Below are 9,022 nucleotides of genomic sequence, written 5' to 3' on the forward strand. Positions count from 1 at the left end.
GTTAAGATGTGAGTCTGTCTCTAGATAGTCTGAGTTCCCCAGCTCTTGACCAAGTGTGTGCTTTAAATCAACTATCTGTTCTGAAGTGAATCTTTGAAGTAGGCTGACAAATGGCGAAGCTGCGTGGCAGCCCCTCGAGCATTTCCAGCCCTGCTCCATCAATTCTCTTAGCAATTCTGGCTAGGAAATGTTCCAAGCCAGAAAGCCCTTTCCCAGAGCTTAGGGTCCAGATCTTGATATTCATGGTGACCCTTGCCTCTTAGTCACTTGCTGAAGATGTGCTTGAGCTGTTCCTCGCAAAATATTTCTAAAATGCTATAAACAATAACTTTAAAAATGTGTCACCTACTCTTTGAGGGTCAATAGATAATGGCTGAATTAAAGTGGTGTAACTCTGGTGGACTGAATGGCTACTACAGACTTCACTGGCTGAGGAACCGATGGTCAGCAAAACACTGGAGGCTTTCCACTTTTTCCTAATGTGGGGGGAAAAAATGAATAGGGCAGGATGGAGACAGAGACTTTAGGAGGCGGAATACACTTGACTCAACAGTGTTTGCACTTACTGTGACATTCCTCTGGCCCTGCCAGGATGCTGAGACTTGCAAGGAGGCTTAGCCCTTGGATTTACCCTATGAACCTGGAAAGACAAACATAAATCAGTGTGTTTAGAACTATCTCCTTTCCCTTACAACAGCGATGGCTGTTTTGTGAACTGAGCATATGCTGGTTGGAGGGAGAGCAAGTGGTATGTGCTGGAGAAAATAGAAGCATCCTTAGTATTTGAGAGTAGGCTCAGGTCACCTCCAGAGCATGGAGGCATTTAACCAAGGTTATTGAAACAGGCCTTTGTAAAAGACCCAAGTCACCCGTGAAACTTGGCTCCATGCTGGAGTTAGGGTTTTTTCTGCATTTGGATGGAAGAGTCTAGAGAAAACCCTTGTTACTTTAGCTAAAGTGAAAATGGTACTTCATAAACCAGCTACCAGATCCTTCTCACAGAAGGACTGTAGCATACTGGATTGACGCAAAAAAGTAGTTACCGGTAGCTCATTAATAAAGGGTTTACAGGTTTCATCTTTGTTTCCCTTTTACTATGGCAAGAGAGGTTTTTCTTGGTGGAGTACTCCAGGCTAATGATCTCATGTTGCTGTTTCTCATGTGCACCATTGCATCAGTAAAAATGCCGGTCTCAATAAATAACTTGCAGCAGTGCTGTTGTCATACACTCCACTTCTGGAGCGAACATTAAAAGTGTGGCTCCGGACTGAGGGACAGCAGCACGTGTGAGACGTGGAGACAGTGCTCCTACGTCTGCCTTGAGCTACAGCTGCGGGGAAGGAATTTGACCTGGTTTGTCAGCAAGGAGAAGTCATGGAAATAACTGAATTGACTTTCTGCTGGCTGTAGGAGCAATGTAGGTCCCCTGCCGATCTGTTTGGTGTGCTGACTTGCTAAAGGGTGCCCTGGGATTTGCGTTCCCCATCCATTAAGCCAGCCGTTCACCCTGTCCCACTCTTAGCACCCGCGGCGTCAAATTCAGAGCCTTATTCTACATTATCTGGTAGCTGATGTTGTCACGTACTGCCAAGTCCGTTGTTTGTGCCTGTATGTGTCTGTGGTCATGCAAACAGTACCTTAAGGTATTGGCAGATGGTTACAAAGCTGTTGTTTGTTGTTTAGTGATCAGTTACTAAGGCCACTGTAACTGTCCCCTTGTGAGCTCCTCCCCGGTTGAATCACTGCCTTTGTGGCAGTTTTGCTTTGCGTTTGCAGCCTGCTAAGAACCAGATGTGAGTGGTTGTGGCTTGGCAGGTAAGAAGTCTCTCCTTAAGGTAAGGTTACAGTTGTTTCTTTGCACCCCAACAGCGCTCTAGGTCAGACAAACGTATGTGTTTCTTCAGGGTCTGGATCCTACACTTGGTGCTCCCCGTTCCGTATGGTATTGTTTGGTACTTACAGCATTTGTAACACAGGTAGAGTAACTTCAAAATGGGGGTCTTCTAGCTGACTGTCACCCTGTCTTAGAGTCACATTCGTAGAGATGCAGATAGGTGCATGGTGTAGAGATATGGAGGCACCTCAACAGACTAGGATTTAATTACCTTGAACAGGTTAGTAGGCTACAAAAGCACCCATCTCATCAAATAAAATCAGTATATGCATCTGAACTTTTTGGAGGCTTTGCATAGCCGTTTGGTCCAAATAATTTATTTGAGATCCGTTCTCTCTCTCTCCTGCTTTCTGTCACTCTCAAAACAGTCATAACTGATTACAGTGAAGGATATTTTGCAGTCTAGTTGGATTTGACTGGTGTAGCCATGTGACGACTGCAGGCAGCCACGTGAGACAATGGGCTGCTCTAAGGCGGTCAGGCGTCTCTGATGAGAACATGTCACTGTGTCTCATCCAAACCTGCAGTATGTTACCCTTGGCCCTGATCCAGCAAAGCGGTTGCACGTGTACTTGGACCACCCATGGCCTTCATATTTCTATCTGATGCTCTTGAGTTATAAGTATCTCTCAAGCAGTTCAAGGATGGCTCCTGTCCAAGGTTATGTCACACGTGGCCATCAACAGGGCTGTGCCGTGATGCAAGGACTGCTGGATAATCCCAAACCCTTGGATGTGGGAGGAGGGCTTGGGAAGCCAATGTTATTGAGTTGCCCCGGGTTCCCGCCGCAAACCAATCCTGGCTGTACTCCGCCACAGATCCCTGTGATACTGTTTGCATTGCCTCCTTGCAGTCTATCAGGTAATGGTCAGTATAGTCAGTTTTCAGGACCTGTAAAATTGGCTGATTTGTTTTTTCTGTTTTTTCTCCAAAGAAAAACGGTGGTGAAAAATCAGACGTGCAGATTGTGGAAGGAGTTCCTGGGCTGACAGATCTGCTTTAAAGATCGTTCCACATGACTGAAACAGCATTAACAAAACTGCATTGGAGGACCTATGCCCCCTTTTTTTCTGTACAACAAAAGACTGAATTCTCCTGTAGACATGCCACCACTCTTGGTTGTTCCACTCTGTTTCCAAGTCCATGATCAGTCTGGAATCAGGCAAGACATGCACAGAAACAGAAGGCACAGACGTGCCCCTTAGCAAGAGTAAGTGAAGTGGTCAGAGGGGACTGTGGCTGGCTGTGGTTTGAGATCAAAGCACAGTGAGGTACTCCAGGAAGCTTGCTCAGAAAGGCTGGACACACCTTATCTGGAGAGAGAAGCAAGATCTTGCAGGGAGGTTGGTCTACTGAACTGAATAAGAACCGCTTCTGACAAGTTTCCAGCCATGATAAAACAGGCACTGAACTTTAGCACTAAGCAGGAATAGCACTAGCTTATGCATTTGTGCTCAAGACAGTTACGCAATTGCGTGACATTAGTTACTCAGTGCGATGATTACTGCTAAGACCTTCTGACATGGCAGAGACCGTGGTCAAAGATGATGGCTGTCAAAGTTGCAAGTGAAACTGGACTGATGCCATGTAACACGCCAAGCAGTCACTGTTCACACAGTAAATACAGGCAGCTATATGTGTGATGCTGCAGCCTACCAGTGCTCGAGGAAGGCTAGGCTAATCTCTTGCCAAAGCAGATCTTACTAGTCCAACTGGGAGGAGAGCCCATCATTGGGAAATCTGTTTGTGCTTGGCTACTGTAGGTGTCTACTGTTTAAAGCAGAAGCCATCCTTGAAATCCACGTTGCTTGCAGCACCCTGGTTTGTAGACAAACTCATCCTTCACATGCATGGTTTATGTTAGATGCTCTATTCTCATCTCCTGTTCTTGGGTCCTTCCCTTTCATAGTTTGCTTCTCGTGAGTGTGTCGGATGCTTTCACTGTTAATATTGGATTTGGATAAAGGAGAGTTCATGGGAATAGATAAAAGGCTTGTAAGCTTCATCACCGGAACAGCCACTGCTTTAGTCTGAATTTCCTGGTTTTGATTGAGACCTAATGACAGTGGGGCTCAGGATATTTAGTAAACCGGGAGACTTTCAGGTGTGCTGAACGTGGTAGCTGGTGCTGCTTTAAAGGGCAGAGTGAACTTGGGAGAGTAAATGTACTGAGAGCATTTGGACTCTGGCTGCAACGCTGACCAGCCCTGCTACTACTAGTAGGTTGCACGTGATTGAAATAGTGGGCTTCTGTGCGAGTGCAAAGCTGTCTTGTGTGTGAGGCTGTGCATGTGGCTGTCCAACATAGCAGTAAAAATGAGAGGAGGTCATTCAGGTTCCAAGAAAACACTGGAAGGTCACTCTGAGGTAGCTGTTTTCTCTCTGATGTGTCTCCTTTTCTTTAAGTTATGAGTGATGCTCCAGGCTTCTTTAACTATCTGTTTTCAGACTCCTGAGATCCTGTTCCTGAGTCCCGCCGAGCTCCACGCGTGACGTGCCCCTCTGTCCGTGTTTGCCTTGCTAAGCACAGAGGCTTTCTACAGCAGGTCAGCGGAAATGTCGGCACTGTACAGCTTACGCCCTTGAAAGAATATATAGCCAAGGTTTTACCTTGGTGAGTCATTCTAGCAGCCCTAGTGTCTCATGTAAATGTCAACCTTTACTTAGTGTAACTCTAGATCTTTGTGAAGAGGACAGAATTAGACTCAGCCAAATGAAGAGTCCAAGGACCTTTGCAACCCAACACCAGAATGATTACAAGGTACATACAGATCATGCTGTTGACACAAACCGTAATGACGACATTCTAGCATTACCTGAATAGTTGACATGGCTGCAGAATTATGCTATATGCAACACTAGGACAAATTTAACACAGGGTTAGGAAAGTATTAAAGCTGTATGGAGCCCTTTTGTCAGGTGTTTAGATCATGGAAAACCCATTAAATCTGTTTTAGGAACAAAATGAGCATCTGCTGGACCTGAAATACACTGCATTGTAAAGAGTGTGTGTAGCGGGCAGGAGTACATTTTAAAATTTACACTTAGAAGTGAGGCAGACCTAGACTGCATCATCGTATTAATGTACCAGCATGTCTTTTACTTAGAAAACAGGCTCAAATAGATATGCAGGATAACAACCTTCAGTCAATTTGAAAGCGATGCGTTTTGCAAGCCATCTGCATGTACCTGATGGTGTTACTCATTTTCATAGAGGTGTTCAAGCTTCGGGAGTGTATGCTAGACGCTTGGATATCTTGTGGCACTACCCTATATGGCTTAACAGTGATATGAATATAGGACTGCAAAGAATGAGGCTTTCCCAAAGGCAGTGGGCTGGAGAAAGCTCTGTCTGGAGCTGTATTTCTTCTGTGCCTTATGGCTAAATGGGGAAATTGTCACCACTTCGGTAGCGAGCTTTCTAGTTGTGAGTTACTTGGTGACGTGAATATGTGATTTGAAAGGGGCTTCTCTGTTGCTCCTGGGGTGTGAATAACAAGACTGCTGTAGGAAGTGAGAAAAAAAAGATTTTATTTGTTTCTCTTCCCACGCACCAAGGATCCTGAGATGACTGGTTAGATTGCAGGGAAATTTGTGACAGTTTCAAATTGTAGAATGATTTCTTAAAATGACTGCTCTTCGGGTGGGGAGAAGGGCAGGTTTGTGTCGGCTAAGATATTCTGAAAATAAGCAAATTAGCTGGAAGAGGTTATTGTAGCCATTGATAAGGTATTTACAGAAACTGCAGGATCCTGGTTGGATTTGAAGCTTGCTGGAAGTCTTTCTAAACTGTAGAAATGCAGCTGAACACTGAGTACGTTTCAAAGACCAATTTTTTGTAGCGTATTTTCAGAACATGTAGCACTGAAGTGCTCTATTTCAAAGGCTCATTTTCTGTGCATTAGGTTTTTAATGCCTCCCATCAAACAGGTAGGATATTCGATTTGCATCTCGAAAATTCTGTATGGAGCTCCTGTGGGCATTTCCATACATGCTGTTCAGGAAAGGCAGAAAGGTACGCTGGCTTTCAAGGACAGGCTCACTCTGGGATTAGCAAACACTTTCAAGCACGGAGAACAGCACGGCTGCTGAAATGCGTGTCCTGTGCTTCATGCTTGAAAGTCTTTGCTAAGTTTAAGGTGAGTTTGTCCATTGTACAGAGCAGACTATCACAAGGAAAAGAACATCAGCAGTCTCAATGTAATGACATTTGGGCAACAGTAGCCTTAATATAGGAAAAAGCACAGTAGAGAGCTTAATCTTGGAATTAGTTAAGACATGTCCCTGATGAGATGGTGAGCATTTGCAGACACACCCTGTGTATGGCTCACGTGGCAGTGAAATATGTGGGATGTTGGTGTCCACGGGCAGCGTGCAGGGGCGGATGTACTCAGGGTGTTATTGCTCATGGTGCATGTCCCACTCCAAGTGCAGCGTGAAGAGATGGGGCCTCAGTATCTTTCCTTTCAAATCACCTTCTGATTGCCTTGAAGGTCCCCTGATCCAGCCCTTAGACGAGAGCAGAGGTCCCTCCTGGCGTGGCTCTGGGGCCGCCTAGCGGGGTGCGCTCCGTGCAGCCCTGTGGGACCCGCTGTCAGAGTCCGTCTGTTCATCCAGCGGCTGGGAACGGCTCACAAACTAGGGCTGAGAGTGAATTAATTTTATCCCTCGTATTACATGCCTCTTCTGAGTACAGCTGTTTCTCAGGGCTGGAAAATCCTGGCTTTCCCTCCCCTTATTTGGATAACAGCTGAACTGCCGACAGATATTGGACACTTGAGTCAAACTGGAGTTCCTAGAACCAAGTGACTAAATCCCCTTTTAAGCACCGACATTAAAAGACGCCTAGGGCTTATTTTAAGAGATGCTAAGCTTCCACTTGAAATCATGAGGCTCCATACTTGTTAAAGTAAGTAGATTCATGTCAAACAGAGATCCTGGTCATTTGCTTCCTTTCTTTCCCATAAACCAGCCCCCTCCCAACCCTGCCCCACTTCTTTGCATGCCAGAGCATTACAGGAATGTGGAAGGATTTTGAGCCCAGACTGCCTGACACATGAAGACTGCAGGTCCTGGGGAGTGTAGTACATGAAGACTCTGGTGCCCGTGGCTGTAACTCGCAGAGTACATGCAGCTGTGAGTAAAGGCAATAGTATTTGTGGAGTCCCTGGGCATCCTGACGCACCCGCCTGCTCTCTGCTGCCTGTGCTGTGTGTACCTTTGGCATTCACGTTGCACAGGCACATCCCAGTGGCTGCATTTGGTGGAGGTTGGGGGTCCTTTATGTGGACGCTAAGGACAAGCGTTCAGTGCCACAGAAAGAACGTTATTTCAAGAAGCTGGAAGCTGCTGTATTTCTGCAGTTGGGCTGCTATATAGTAACACAGCTAGATAACGTTATTTCCTGAAAGCTCTGGGGAAACACCCGCAGGCTCACTGTCTTATAGATTACCACTTCTGAAGAACTCTGTGTGGTCAGTGCTTGGATCGAGAGCTGATGCACTGGGGCAGTGCTGAGCTGCTCTGGTCTGGTACAAATCTGATAGCCATCTGACCGATCAGTTCCCCTCCTTGTAGCCGCACAGTGCCAGGAGCCAGCGGCTCCTCCTGCCTGCGCGAGCCCGGCTGTGCACGAGGAGGGGATGAACCCAATTCCAGTTCTCCCTTTCACTGCTGACTGCTAGAGGATGCTTTCCCCATTCCCCCATGGATACCTGCAGTGAATAATGAAGCAGAGCCTCAGCCTTAATACATAGGACAACCCACGGTCTTTTTTTTTAAGTAGAAAATACCACAGTACGCTCTTCAGCCAGCAAGTAAGTTAACCTCTCCGCCCTAGAATACAATGATGACTCTCCTGTGAGTCATAAGGAGGATTAAGTTAACGGGGCCAAAGAGGAGAGAGAGTAGTCTAGCCAGCTTGATACTTCATGTGGGCACACCTTCCAAGGAGGTGGATATGGCATTCCAGCAGGCTTAGGAGGAGATCGGCATTGTGTGGTCAGTGCATGTAACGGTGCGTGACTCATGGCTTTGCTACCCAGCGCTCCCGCGACGACTTGCTGTTTCTGCTGTCGGTGGCTGCACTGTTACGTTTGCGCTTTCTGCAGAACGCAGCATGTTCTGATCTCCCCTGTCCCCAAACCAGGCCCGTTACGTGTGTCCCTCCTTCTTCGTGAAGAAGGAGTTTTTGTGCACAGCACTGTATGAATTGACTGCTGTAGCATCCAGGGTAGCACGGGGTGCCTTTACTGTACTAGTAGCTACCAAAATGGAAAAAAGAGCCTTTTCTGTCCCAGAGCCTCTTGCTTTTACTTAGCTGATTTAAATTGTTTTGAATAGGAATAAAGAGAATGTATATCCTGAGGTGGGAACACACTCAAATGGGATGTCTGTAGACTGATAGCAGTAGCTAAGTTGCGCTCAGAAGCAAATAGGAATCTGGAGTAGCTTTTGCAGAGCCTGCATGGTATTTTTCTCCGAAGTGCTACGCAAAGCAGCATGTGCCTGCTGTAGCTTCTGTCATCTCCTGTCACACAGGCGTGTCTCGGGTGGTTATCCCACAGCATGTCCTGACTGGTGGTCTGACGCTTCTGCCGTATAAACCTGATGTCCTCAAAGCTGGTGGATCCAGAGATGAACCAAGGCTCCTGAGCCTGCCTGCCCTTCTTGTCCCACTGCACGTGAGGCCCCGGAGCTGCCTGTGCTCTTGTTGTGCTATGGAGAAGGCTACGGTGAAAACGGAGGTGAGTGACTGAGTTTCACGCACCTTGTCTGATCTCTAGTGCCACGAGAGCTGCTTCCAGCCTGTGCCTCAGGCAGGGGAGCCTGTGCACAGGAGTAGCAGCACATAATCCTCCAGGCTACCCATCGCTGCACTTCATCACCTCGCATCTGTGCCCACAGTGAATTCTGGCCTAAAATTCTCGTCCTGGTTCAGCTCCACCAGCTCCGCTCACACTGGGCACACGTTCATACGGAGCTGCTGCTGGGGGCTCTGCCGCTGCCCGGTCTGCCCCCGCTCCAGCGTGCCAAGCCACCGGCACCTGGGATGGGCAGTGCCAGCGCTTCCACGACTGGAGAGAAGTCAGTGGGCGAGATTTGAACTTGTACAATTAAACAAGAAAC

This window comes from Pygoscelis adeliae, unplaced genomic scaffold, assembly GCF_000699105.1.
Source record: "Pygoscelis adeliae isolate BGI_AS28 unplaced genomic scaffold, ASM69910v1 Scaffold34, whole genome shotgun sequence".
In the NCBI taxonomy this organism is placed as follows: Eukaryota; Metazoa; Chordata; class Aves; order Sphenisciformes; family Spheniscidae; genus Pygoscelis; species Pygoscelis adeliae.